The sequence below is a fragment of the Canis aureus genome, chromosome 30 (assembly GCF_053574225.1).
Source record: "Canis aureus isolate CA01 chromosome 30, VMU_Caureus_v.1.0, whole genome shotgun sequence".
Classification (NCBI taxonomy): Eukaryota; Metazoa; Chordata; class Mammalia; order Carnivora; family Canidae; genus Canis; species Canis aureus.
Genome location: NC_135640.1, coordinates 4,213,136 through 4,226,098, shown reverse-complemented (window position 1 = coordinate 4,226,098; position 12,963 = coordinate 4,213,136).

Below are 12,963 nucleotides of genomic sequence, written 5' to 3'. Positions count from 1 at the left end.
TTCTGCCTGATTGGATCTAAATTCTGCAGTCATGAAGTCTCTTGAGTCCTTTAGGCTTTTTTCTAGAGCCACCAGTAGCTGTATAAGTGCTTCTGAATTGGCTTTCTGACATTGAATTGTAATCCGTATTTTGTAACTCTTAGGAGAGAGGACTGTTTCTTTCTTTTGAGGTGAGGTTTTCCTTCTAGTCATTTTGCTGAGTGCAGAGTGGCCAAAAACAAGTTGTATTGGGAAAAGGAGAAAAAGAGAGAGAAAGAAGGAAAGAAAAGAGAAAAAGTGAAAAGGAAGAAAAAAAAAGAAAAAAGAGAAGAAAAAGAGAAAGAGAAAGAAAAAGAAAGAAAGGAATAAAGGGTGGGGGATGCAAACAAATCAAAAATTATTAAAAGAAAAGAAAGAAAAGAAAAGAAAAGAAAAGAAAAGAAAAGAAAAGAAAAGAAAAGAAAAGAAAAGAAAAGAAAAGAAAAGAAAAGAAAAGAAAAACCACGGGGAGTATCTTCTGATTCTGTATACTTAAGTCCCTTGACTTCCCCTGGAACCTGTCCGTCTAGCTGGTCTTCTGGAAGAGGGGCCTGTTGTGCTGATTTTCAGGTGTTAGCTCTTGGGGGAGCTGCTCTGCCCTCTGCCTGGTGCAGGGCTCATTTATCCCGTGAGGCCCCAAGAGGAACCATCCCAGTGACGTCGGCAGCTCTCAGCCCTGGATTCAGCTCCCACAGTAACTATGGAGCTCTCCCTCTGCAGGGCCTGGAGGTGCCAAGGCGGGGACGCTGATCTGCTCAGCTCTGGGCCGAAGCATCCTAGCTGTCGTGGGCCTTCCCGGGGTCTGCCTGTCCCAGGGTGAGGCCGGATTCTGGGCTGTGTCCTGGCGCCCTGTGCTCCAGTGCCTGCGCTTTTGATTCCCCCTCCAGGCCAAAGAGCCGCCTCCGCAGCACCACCACCCAAGCCCCACTGAGCTCGTCCCAGAGCCCCGCAACCCTCTCTGCAGGGATCCTCTTCCTCTGCCGAGGCCCCTCCGAGCTGCTCCTGGCCTCGCAGACCCTCCATGTGGAGCTGCCACCCGAGCCCCTCCGAGCTGCTCCGGGTCCAGCCGTGGTCCCTGCAGTCTTTTAGGGAGCTCAGCCACAGGGTATGGTGTAGTCTCCTGGGTGCGCAGGTGTCTGTTAGTGTTCCAGGGAGCCCGAGGGCATCCCCACCATCCTGGCGTCCTGCTCCAACTCCCTTCAGGAGCCTTTCCACCCGGGAAGATTGGTGAAGCTCCTGCTTCTCCGGGACAGAGCTTTCCTGTCCTGGGGGCATTCGCCCTGGCCTTAGCCCAGCACCTCATGGGGCCCCCTCCCCTTGGATGCCATTTGTTTCTTTTTTTTCCCCCCTCTTCCTACCTTGATAGAAGTGCGAACTCTTATCACTGTTGCATTCCAGCTGGTCTCTCTTTAAATCTCAGGCCGAATTCATAGATTTTCAGGATGATGAAGATTATCTAGGTAATTTGGTGGGGACAGGTGATTTGGGGACCCTACTCTTCCGCCATCTTGCCCCTCCCTCCACTTTCCTATTTCAAACAATGTCACAGAGACACAGGATAAAGCAGTGTGGTCTCGGGCCCCAGCTGGCTCCGTTGGTTAAGCATCCGACTCCTGACTTCACCCTTGGTCTTGATCTCGGGGTCATGAATTCCAGCCCTGTGCTGAACTGTGGACGAGGCATGGAGCCTACTTAAACAAACCAAACCCACAGGGGTGTGGTTCTGGCATAAGCTGAAGGAGCAGAATAGAGAGCCTGGAAGAAAATGCACTCCGATACTGTCAACTGATTTTTTAAACTTAATTTAATTTAAACCCAATTAATTAACAGTATAGTGTATTATACTTTCAGAGGTAGAATTCAGGGATTCACCAGTTGGAGATAACAACAGGGCTCATGACATCACATGCCCTCCTTCCACTCCACTCCCCTCCCCTCCAGCGACCCTCAGTTTGTTTCCTGTGATTGAGTCTTTTTTTCCTCCATCTCTGTTTTCATCTTATTTGTTTTTCCTTCCCTTCACAGATGCCCATCTGCTTTGCTTCTTTAATTTCACCTATGAATGCAACCATACGGTAATTTTCTTTCCTGACTGACTTATTTCACTTAACATGATCCCTCTAGTTCTGTCCACGTCATTGCAAATGGCAATATTTTCTTCTCTTTGATAGCTGAGTACCATTCCTATCATCTAACTATCTATCATCTATGACCATCATCTATCTTCCATCCTCTTTATCCATCATCTGCCTGAGGGCACCGAGGCTCTTCCCACAGTGTGGCTACTCTGGACCCGGCTGCTGTGGACATTGGGGTGCAGGTGTCCCCGAGTCTCATGCATCTGTATCTTCGGGGTGAGCTTAGGCCATGCACCTGCTGGTCCCAGGGCGGCTCTATTTGTAACTTCCTGAGGAGCCTCCACACTGTTTCCATGGCGTCTGCACCAGCCTGCGTGCCGCCCACAGTGGAAGAGGGTTGAGTGAGTTTTACAGGACATGGTAAAAGTCTGGTCCACATTTCGTTTCGCATCATTTGGGCTCCAATTCCTTCTCCTTAAGAATTTTTGGGGAAGCCGTGTGTTGGGCTTCTTTTCAGTCGGACGTTTCCGAAGCTAACAGGCCACAGCTTGAACCTGGAAGGAGGCAGAGGTCGGCCCGGGGATGGGCACGTGCCTCCTGCACAGCCTCCTGTAGTGCCTGAGGATCCCGCAGGGGGCGCCCGAGCCCAGGCACCGCCCAAGGGGTATGCATGTGCAGTAGGCCTCGTCTGCCTGCACTAACAGGAGCCAGCCTGTGCTGGGGAGGCCTGAGGAAGACGTGGGGAGATGTCCACGCTGATGAGCCACAGCCTCCTCAGAATCTGCGGGGAGTCTTCAGGGGGATATTGGGCAGCGTTCACGCTGACAGGAGCCCTGGTCTCCTCAGGACATACGGTGAGGCTTCCGGAAGATATGGGCCCACATCTATCCTGATAGGAGAACTTGGGCCGCTTCAGACCTGCGGGGAGGCTTCAGGAAATTGTGGGCCCGCACCCACCCTGACAGGAGCCCCTGGGCTGCCTCAGGACCCGCGGGGAGGCTTCAGTAAGATGTGAGGCCCCATCCACGCTGACAGGAGGCCTGGGCCGCCTCAGAACATGTGGGGAGGCTTCTGAAAGATGGGGCACTGCTTCCACTCCGGCAGGAGCTAACTGGTCCCTCAGGACATAAGTTGAGACTTCTGGAAGCTGGGGGCCGCATCCACAGTGACAGGAGCCTCGGCCACCTCAGAACTGGGGTGATGCTTCGGGAGGACGTGGGGCCACGTCCACACAACCGGACGCTGATGTCCTTAGGACCCCCAGTGTAGACTTCGGGAAATATGGGGATGCATCCATGTGGACAGAAGACACCAGCCTTGTCAGAGCCTGTGGTGAGGTCCCAGAAAAATGTGGATGCCGATTCCACACTGACAGAAGTCTCTGGCCTCCTCAGGACACACTGTGAACGATTGGGATGATTTGGGGCCACGTCCATTCTGACAAGAGCCCCCAGCCTCCTCAGGTCTTATGGTGAGGCTGAGGAAAATGTGGGGCCACATCAAGACTGAGAGGACCCCCTTCCTCCTCAGGACCTGCACTTTGGCTTCGGGACACATGGGGCTGCGTCTAGGCTGAGAGCAACCCACAGCCTCCTCAGGACCCGCGGTGAGTTTTCAGGGGACATGAGGCCATGTCCAGGCTGACAGGAGCCCCTGGCCTCCTGAGAACCTGCTGTGAGGCTTCCAGAGGTTGTGAGGCGTCCAGAAGGATGTTCCTCCTCCTTCCAGAGTAGGCATACTCCACGTTGGCAGGAGACCCGGCATACTCAGGGCCCACTGACTATGACTCTGGAACACGTGGGGCCACGTCCGCATTCACAGGAGCCCGGCTTCCTCAGGACCCCCTGGAGGACTCTGGAGGCGCCGTTGGTAGCCACGTCCATGTCAGAAGGGACTCCTCAGAACCATAGGGTAAGTGAATGGGTAGAATGAATGGTAGGATCAGGGGAGGGGAGGTGGTTGGTGGTTAGGCTTAGGTTAGATGTTAGGGGTTAGTGATTATGCTTATGGTTACAGATTAGAGGTTAGGGTGAGGGATAAGGATAAGGGTCAGAGGTTAGGAGGTAGGATGGGGGTTTCGGTTAGGGACAGGAGTTAGAGTTAGAGTTAGGGTTTAGACTTTAGGGATTAGGGAAGGAGGTTAGGAGTTGGGGTTTGGGTTATGGTTAGAGTTAGGGTTCAGGTAGGTTTGCAGTTAGGGTTAGAGGTTAGCGTTAGGGGTTAGAGTTAAAGTTAGGGCTAGGTTTAGGGTTAGGGCGAGGGTTAGGTTTAGGATACGGGTTAGGGCTAGGATTAGGGTTAGAGTTTGGTTAGGGGTTAGGGTTAGGGTCAGGTCAGGGTCAGGGTACGGTTTTGGAAAAGGGTAAGAGAGGGTTAGACAGTGGGTTAGGGATTAGTTTTAGGGTCCGGTTAGGGTACAGCTTGGGACATGAGATAGGATTAGTATTAGAGGGTTAGGGTTATGGTACAGGTTAAGGTTAGGAATAGGATTTGAGTACATTAAGTTAAGGTTATGGTTAGAGGTTAGGGTTAGGGTTAGATTTAAGGTAAGGGTCAGGGTTAAAGGTTTAGAATAGGTTTAGGAGTTAGGGTGAGGGTTGGCAGGAAGGTTCAGTGAATGTGTTTTGGTTTGGGGTTTGTGTTTGGTTTTTGATTAGTGATAGTTCTTGTTGAGGGTTAGGTTAACATTAGGCTTAAGTGTAGGCTTAGGGTTATGTCTGTGTATGGTTAGAGTTTGTGTCTTGGCATGTGCTTGCACTGGGAATCCTAGCATCTTGGGCAGTTTAGTTTCATGCACTCTATTTAGGTTTGGTTTCAAGGATAGCCTGACTCCACCAAGTCAGCGGCCTCCCCAGAGATCATTTTAAAATGATCAAAATCCAGGCTTCTCTGGGGTGAGAATAGGCATGGCAGGCTTCTCCTGAGCTGAGCTAAGGAGGGGATTTGTGGCTCTAAAGACTCTTTGTTTGGATTTTCAGTTGCCTTTCTGATTTTATCTATTGTGCGCCCATGTTTCCTCTATACTACCAATTATTATTTTAAAGTTTTACTTGAATTCCTCTTTGTAAACACAGTATGACATCGTTTCCAGTTTACCACATAGTGATTCAACCCTTGAATACAACGCCTGGTACTGGTCAGAGGTGACCTCTACTATTCCCATCCCCTGATTCCCCATTTCCCCCACTTTCCTCTGGTATTTATTAGTTTAATCTCTGTGGTTAAGAGTATGTTTCTTGGTTTGCATCTCTCATCCCCCCCTTCCCCCCTTTGTCAGTTTGTTTGGTTTCTTAAAATTCACATGTGAATGCAATTGTATGGTATTTGGTATCTGTCTTTCTCTGACTGAGTACATTTAGCATAAGTCCCTTCCACTTCTCCCACGTCATTGTAAATGGCATCCTTTCATCCCTTCTGATGACCGAGTGATGTTGCAGTGTGTATATTTACCACATCGTCTCTGCCTATTCATCTGTTGATGGACATCTGGGCTCTATACACAGTTTCGCTGTTGTTGATAACGCTGCTACCAACAGTGGGCTGCGTGTTCCTCTTCGAATCTACTAAACTACTTTTGTATCCTCGGGGTAAATACCTAGCTTTGCAATTTTGGAATCATAGGGTAGCAGTATTTTTAACTTCTTTTTTAAAATTTTTTTACGATAGTCACAGAGAGAGAGGCAGAGACACAGGCAGTGGGAGAAGCTGGCTCCATGCACCGGGATCCCAACGTGGGATTCGATCCCAGGTCTCCCGGATCACGCCCTGGGCCAAAGGCAGGGGCCAAATGGCTGCGCCACCCAGGTGTCCCCTATTTTTAACTTCTCGAGGACCCTCCAGACTGTTTTCCACAGTGGCTGCACCTTTATTTATGTATTCATGAGAGACACAGAGAGGCAGAGTTATAGGCAGAGGGAAAATGAGGCTCCATGCAGGGAGCCTGATTTGGGACTTGATCCCCCAGGACCCCGGGATCATGACCTGAGCCAAAGCACATGCTCAACCACTGAGGCACACAGGTGCCTTGCTGATTAAATTCCTTTGCTAGTTATGGGTCTGTTCACATTTTCTATTTCTTCCTATTTCAGTGCTGCTCGTTTGCACATTTCTAGGGATTTGTCCATTTCTTCCAGGTCTCCCAGTTTGTTTGCGTATAATCTTTCATAGTATTCCCTTATAACTGTCTTTTTTTCTGGTGTTGATTGTGATCTCTCTTCTCTCATTTGTGATTTTATTTATTTAGGTTTTTTCTCTTTTCTCGTTGATAAGCCTGGCTAGGGTTGATCCATTTTATTAATAATTTTAAAGAACGAGCTCTTAGTTTTGTTATTCCATTCTACTGTTTTGTTGTTTCTGTATTGTTTATTTCTGCACTCATCTTTATTTTTTCCCTTCTTCTGTAGGCTTTAGGCCTTGTTTGCTATTCCTTATTCAGCTCCTTCAGGTGTAGGGGTAGGATGTGTATTTGAGACTTCTTGTTTCTTGAGGTAGGCTTGTATTGCTATGTACTTCCCTCTTAGGACTGCCTTTGCTACATCCCAGAGGTTTGGAGAAACATGTTTTCATTTTCATTTGTTTTAATTTTCCTCTTTAATTTCCTGGTTGCTCCATTCACTCTAGTAGGATGATCATAAACTCAACATATTTTTGGTCTGTCCAAATTTTTTCTTACCTTCGACTTCCAGTTTCATAGCGCCGTGGGCCAAAAATGTACATGGTGTGATATCAACCTTCCTGTACCTGTTGTACCTGTTGAGGGCTGATTTGTGGGCCCTGATATGATCTGTTCGGGAGAATGTCCCATGTGCACTTGATAGGAAAGTGTATTCTGCTTTCAGATCTAATTTTCTAACTATATCTGTTGAGTCCCTGTGGTCCGGTGTGTCAAGGCTATTGTTCCCTTGTTGATTTTCTGCTAGACGATCGGTCCATTGTCATAAGTGGGTGTTGAAATCCCCTGTCAGTGTATTATTATCAGTGAGTTCCTGTACGTTTGTTGTTAATTTGTTTCTATATTTACGTGCTCCCTTGTTGGCAGCATAAATATTTAGTTGTTTGATCTTGATAGTCTTTTTAATTATGAAATAATGTTCTTCATCTCTCCTTACAGGATTTGTTCTTTCTTTTTGAGATTTAAATATTTTATTTATTTTTTCATGAGAGATACACAGAGAAGCAGAGGCAGAAACATAGGTAGAGGGAGAGCCAGGCTCCCCTAAGGGAGGCCGATGTGGGACTCGATCCTGGGATTCCAGGTTCACACCCTGAACTGAAGGCAGATGCTCAGCCACTGAGCCACCAGGTGTCCCCCAGGGTTTGGTTTCAAATCTCGTTTGTCTGATATAAGTATGGGTCCTCCAACTTTCATTTGATATCCATTAGCGTGGTAGATGATTTTCCCTCCCCTGACTATCAATCTGCTGGTGTGTATTCGTGTAAGGTGAGCATCTTGTAGGCAGCATACAGATGGATCTTGTTTTTTTAATAACGATTTTATTTATGAGAGAGAGAGAGAGAGACAGAAAATTAGGGAGAGAGAGAAGCAGATTCCACTCCTGGAGCTCAATATGGGACTCGATCCCAGACTTCAGGATCATACCCTGAGTCAAAGGTAGATGCTCAACCCTTTGAGCCACCCAGGCTTCCCGGATCCTGTGTTTTAAGCCACTCTGATACCCTGTATCTTTTGATTGAAGCATTTAGTCTATCGGCATTCAGAGTGATTATTCAAAGATATGAACTTTGTGCCTTTGTGTTACCGGAAGAGTTGGTGTTTCTGGTGATGTTCTCTGGGCCTTTCTAGTCTTTGTTGCTTTTGGACTCTTTTTTTCCCCCCACTAGAAGAGTCCCTCTTAAAATTCCTTACTGGACTGGTTAAGTGGTCATGAACTCCTTTATATTTTGCCTGTCTGGGAAAATCATGATCTCTCCTTCTCTCCTGAATGACACCCTTGCTGAAGCAAGAATTCATACAAATTGGACACCAACAAAAAGAAATTTAAAAACATAAAATAAATTTTTGGTCTTATGATTGAGGAAAATGGCATTTAGGAGGAAAACCAGAAGCTGAAAGAGAGGAGGACAGATTTCACCCTCCGTAGCCTTCACAGGGACATGATGTCCTTTCCAAGGAGGGGCCTCCCCTCTGTAGGATGCTTCCTGCCCCTCTGTGCTCCTTGTTGGAACCAAGGAGGCACATCTCTGTGCCTCCAGCACCTCTGCAGTCATGGTTTATTGCGTCTTTCATGTATCCTATTGGAGACCACAGTGTCGTGTATGTAACCATCCGGCTGCTGTTAGACAACATTGGGGGGATTCCGACTTTTGTTGGTTTTGGGGTGTGTGTGTGTCTATCACATGTAGCTATCCCGTGCAGCTATTGGATCCTCTGGCTGGGTCACCCAAATGCTGAAATGGTTGGCACAACATCATTTCTGGTGCTGGTGCTGGGCGGCTAGCTAGGCTCTCCTGGCAGACCCTGGGCTCGCTCTTGCAGTGACTTTCTGCTGGAGGTTCAGCTGAGCTGGAAGGTCCGGCTTGGCTATATTCCCATGTGAGGATATGGGTCCTGCCATGTGCTGGCTGCTTATCTTCTCCCTGATGCCTCTCCAGCAGGGAGCCAGACCTCGGGGCCATCCTGGTGGGAGCTCCTGAGGATCCAGCTGCCCATGGGGGGGAGCCCTGGGGCTGCCTGTGTTTGCGAGTCTGGGTGGAGACGGGGCTGGGGTTCCTCGGTCCCCTGTGCTGCCTGACCTTCAGGCCGAGCCCCATGCTCACCCGCCCCTACTCAGTCGGGCAAGGAGGGTGCCCTCCACACGCTGGTGTGAGAGATCAAGCACCACAAGGTATGCACGCTGAGTCCATCTGGTGAGGCTGGCCCAGGTGCGTGAGCTGCAAGTGTGGGACCCAGGAAATTTAACAAAATCTCCTACCCCTGGAGAGGCAGAGCAGGACTGATTCCATTTTGTGCTACACCACCCCACCTCCAGGATGACCCCCACATGACCTTCTTATTGCTTAAGGCGCTGCCCCACCCTAGTCAGGCCGCTGGGCACACCCTTATCTGAAATCAGCTCATAACAATGTAACCCTGCTTTATGTCCCCCAAAACTGCACTCCAATTCTGACGAAAGTAATAGGCTAGCGCAAGTGGATACTATAGGGTAAGGTGTAATTCAATTGGCCACCTGCTTGTGAACAGACATGACTGTGCAACTTTCTGCGTATCCCATGGGCCACTGGCTCCTATAAAGCTGCTACGCCTCTTAGTCTCAGGGTCCAAGTCCATTCTCTGCTGTGTCGGGTGCACTTGGAACCAAGCTCCAGCTTGTAAAGAAACCCTTGGGAGTTTGCATCGGTGTTGGCTCCTCGGTGGTTTCTCGGATTCACAATCTTGGGCATAACACAAGGGCCTGCTGTCCTGACATCCCTTCTAGGGCCATGCTGACCACCCCGCAGGTCCTCTCTGCCCCAGGCACACAGGCACGGGGATGATGCATGGAGGAAGGGCCCCGGAACACGGCCTGCCCAGGCCTCCTGGACAGAGGGAGAACAGACAACCGGGTTGCTTTTCACAGAACCTGGTGACCTGAGGCTTCCTGGCTGTCACTCTGTCCCAGCCCTTCCTGGCCCGCGGGGCATAGCCTGAGTCCTAGTAAAGTCTGTCAGGTCCTGACCCTGGCGTCTGGCTGCCCCTGGAAGGCACATGGGGACGTCAGCTGGCTGTGCATGGTGGTGCCCCTGCAGGGGCTGGTGGGGCCTGGGTGGTGCCCCCTCCTCCTCTCTGGTGGTCTCTCCAAGCCCTGTGCAGTGTTCTGGATGACACAGAAACGGGCTGGCTGTGCATTTTCACACCACAACACTTTATTGACTTTCTACAGCAAACAGGCTCAGGGCCGAGGGGGCATGCCTGCCCCTGGGAATGGAGAGCTTTCTGTCCTTTAGGGGAGGGCAAGAATGACAGGGGTTGGGGAGGCGGGTGCTGGAGTCCCCCACCTGGGAGCATGTGTGGAATCCGGGTGGGGGCGTGTGTCCTGAGGTTTCAGCCTGAGAGACGGTTCTGAGGACAGCAGAGCTGACCTGGACCTGCGCTGGGTCCACGCAGGGCAGCTGGACCCCAGCCTTGGGCTCCCAAGGGCCCCAGCACCTGGAGCAGCCTGGCTCCTGGTGTGGCTGTGGGTGGGGCCCACTGGCCTACCCCTGCTCTCCCCACCCTGGGTTTCCCAGGATCCAAAGGGCGCCCTAGGTCAGCGACCTGGATCAGTGGGGTAAGCCCAGGGCCCAAGAGGCCACATTCAGCTGTGAGAGGGCTCGCGCAGCCTCGGGCCAGAATCCAGGGCTGGCCAGGGCCATGGGGGGCTGGATCTCATTAGTCTTTGTGTTGGCCCTGGGGGGCTCAAATCAACTCAGCCCCCACAGTGCCCAGGGTCAGGTCAGCCCAGGTCCCTATGGGTTAGGGGCTGGTGTCCTGTGCAGGGTGTGCTGCCCTCCAGGTGGGACACTGGGCGGAGGCAGGGCACGGTGCATCCTCTGAACCACTCACCTGCACCCACCCTGTCAGGGGCTCCATGTCTTTCCTGCTCCCTGCAACCCCTGGGTACTCTATGGGACACAAGGGCTTCTGATGGGCTCAGGGTATGCAGAAAAACCCGGGGAGGCTGAGCATGTCCCACAGGGGGCACCTGCACCAGGTCCTTGCTGGGGATAAATGGTGTGGCGGTGGATCGTGTGGGGGCAGGAGTATGATTGTGGTGGAGTGTGGCGGATGGTGTAGGGGGGATTGTGTTGGGGTATAGTGTGGGTACGGATTGTGTGGGGGTGTGTGGTTGTGAGGGGGATGGTGGGATGCCACTGGGGATGATGATGGAGGGGGTTGGAGTGGGAGTGGGGAATGAGGGAGATGTCGTGGGGGCCTGTGGACACAGGGTATTTCCTTCCACTAAGATGCACAAGGAGACATCTACCGTTAAAGGCGACCCCAGTTTGGGGTTTGTTGTGACACCTGCCCCTGGGGTGCGGTGTGGTCAGTGCAGGGCCCTGGCTGGACCGGGGACATTATCTGGGGGTCATCATAATATGTATGCTTTCAATTTTTTTTTATTTTTTAAATTATTTATTTATGATAGTCACAGACAGAGAGAGGGAGGCAGAGACACAGGCAGAGGGAGAAGCAGGTTCCATGCACCGGGAGCCCAATGTGGGATTTGATCCCGGGTCTCCGGGATCGCGCCCTGGGCCAAAGGCAGGCGCCAAACCGCTGTGCCACCCAGGGATCCCCTTATGTATGCTTTCAAATTGCAAATTGTCTCAAATTAAATGCATAGAATTTAGAAGTATATAAAGCACCGAGAGTGGGTGTCACTCTGACCCGTCCGACCCTCAAGGGATCGATATGTGTCCTGCTCCAGCCGCGGCCATGCCGCCTGGCCCCCAGGTCCGGTTCATGCCTCCCACATCCCCCACCCCATCCCCTGCTTCTCATGGGGCCGTCCCTCTACCATTTGGTGGTGTTCAGCTCCCATGGCAACCCCTGGAGGCCCCATCCTAGTGGCCTCCTCATCCCTGAGGCCCGGAGGGGTGGGCACAGTGGTCATCCCAATCACCCTAACATGGAGCGGTATGTTGTTGGCTGCTGTTACTCCCCCTGGCCTCAGAGGCCCCGTTTTCCCTACTCAGAAGCCCCCGGGGGCCTGAAGCTTCGTGGCCCAGCAGCCTCACCCAACACCTAGCAGTCCTAAAACATGATGTGGCTGCCGAACGTCCTGTTTACGTCCAGGTTTACCTGCGTGATGTCCTAGGAGGAGACCAGGGCCTCCTCCTTCATTTCCTGTGGGAAAACCGGGGAGGAGGAGCAGGCATTAGGGACACAGACCCCGAACTGTCACGAGCTGCCATGTTGGGCAGGGAGCCCTGTGGTCACCATGGGAGTGTGCCCTGCCAAAACCTCCTTCCTTCCTCTGGGAGGCCAGGGATGGCAGGAGTGCCCACCGTGCCCGTGGGACCTGTGTGACTGTCTGTGCCCAGCTGTTGTGGGCAGGGAAGTGACGGAGTGTCAGCCTGGGTGGGAGGGGAGAGGGGTTCAGCCAAGGTGGGAGGGGACATGGGGGTATTGTGCCCAAGATTGCGAATCCAAGAAACCACTAAGGAGGTGACACCGATGTAAACACACAAGGGTTGATTTCCAAACTCGAGCTTGCATCCAAGTACACCCAACACAGCGGAACAGGGACTTGGACTCTGAGGTGGGTTTTAGCTTAGTTTTCAGGGCTGGTCTCAGGGACCTCCAGAATGGCTGGAGCAATTCCTCAATTTCTGTTTACATTTAATATGGGGCCTTCAAGGGCATTGAGCTCTGTTCTCATTCTAATAGGGGCTTCCTGCCCTTGGCCTGGGCTCTGTTTTGATTCTATTGTGGGGCTTTCTAGGACATTAAGCTGTAAACTTTTGTTTTTTTCCTGTAACTGAAGGCATGTAAATTTCAGCTCTTCTTCACAGGGGCCTGGGATGGCTGGGCGTGTGCTAATGCTGAATTTAAATTGGAATGGCCTTAATTTTCTCGGCCTCCATGCATCCTGTCCCATCCTATCTAGCTCCTTCTCCCTTCCCAAGAGCTCCTAAGAGAGCAATTGCAAATGACCTCAGCGTGGCATCCTGTGTTGGGGGACAGGCCCAGTGATTGGGATCAGGAAGACCTGGAGTCTGGGCGTCCCAGCTGTGCAGCTGGATTCGATGCTGCAGACTCTTATTCCCTAAGGCTATGTTGACAACTGACTTTGTACATAGAAAACCTCTCCTTTGCCTTTAAAAGATGAGGAGTGAGTCAAAGCGTTTTTTCTCTGCCCATCTGATTGCTCAGATTCCAATCTGA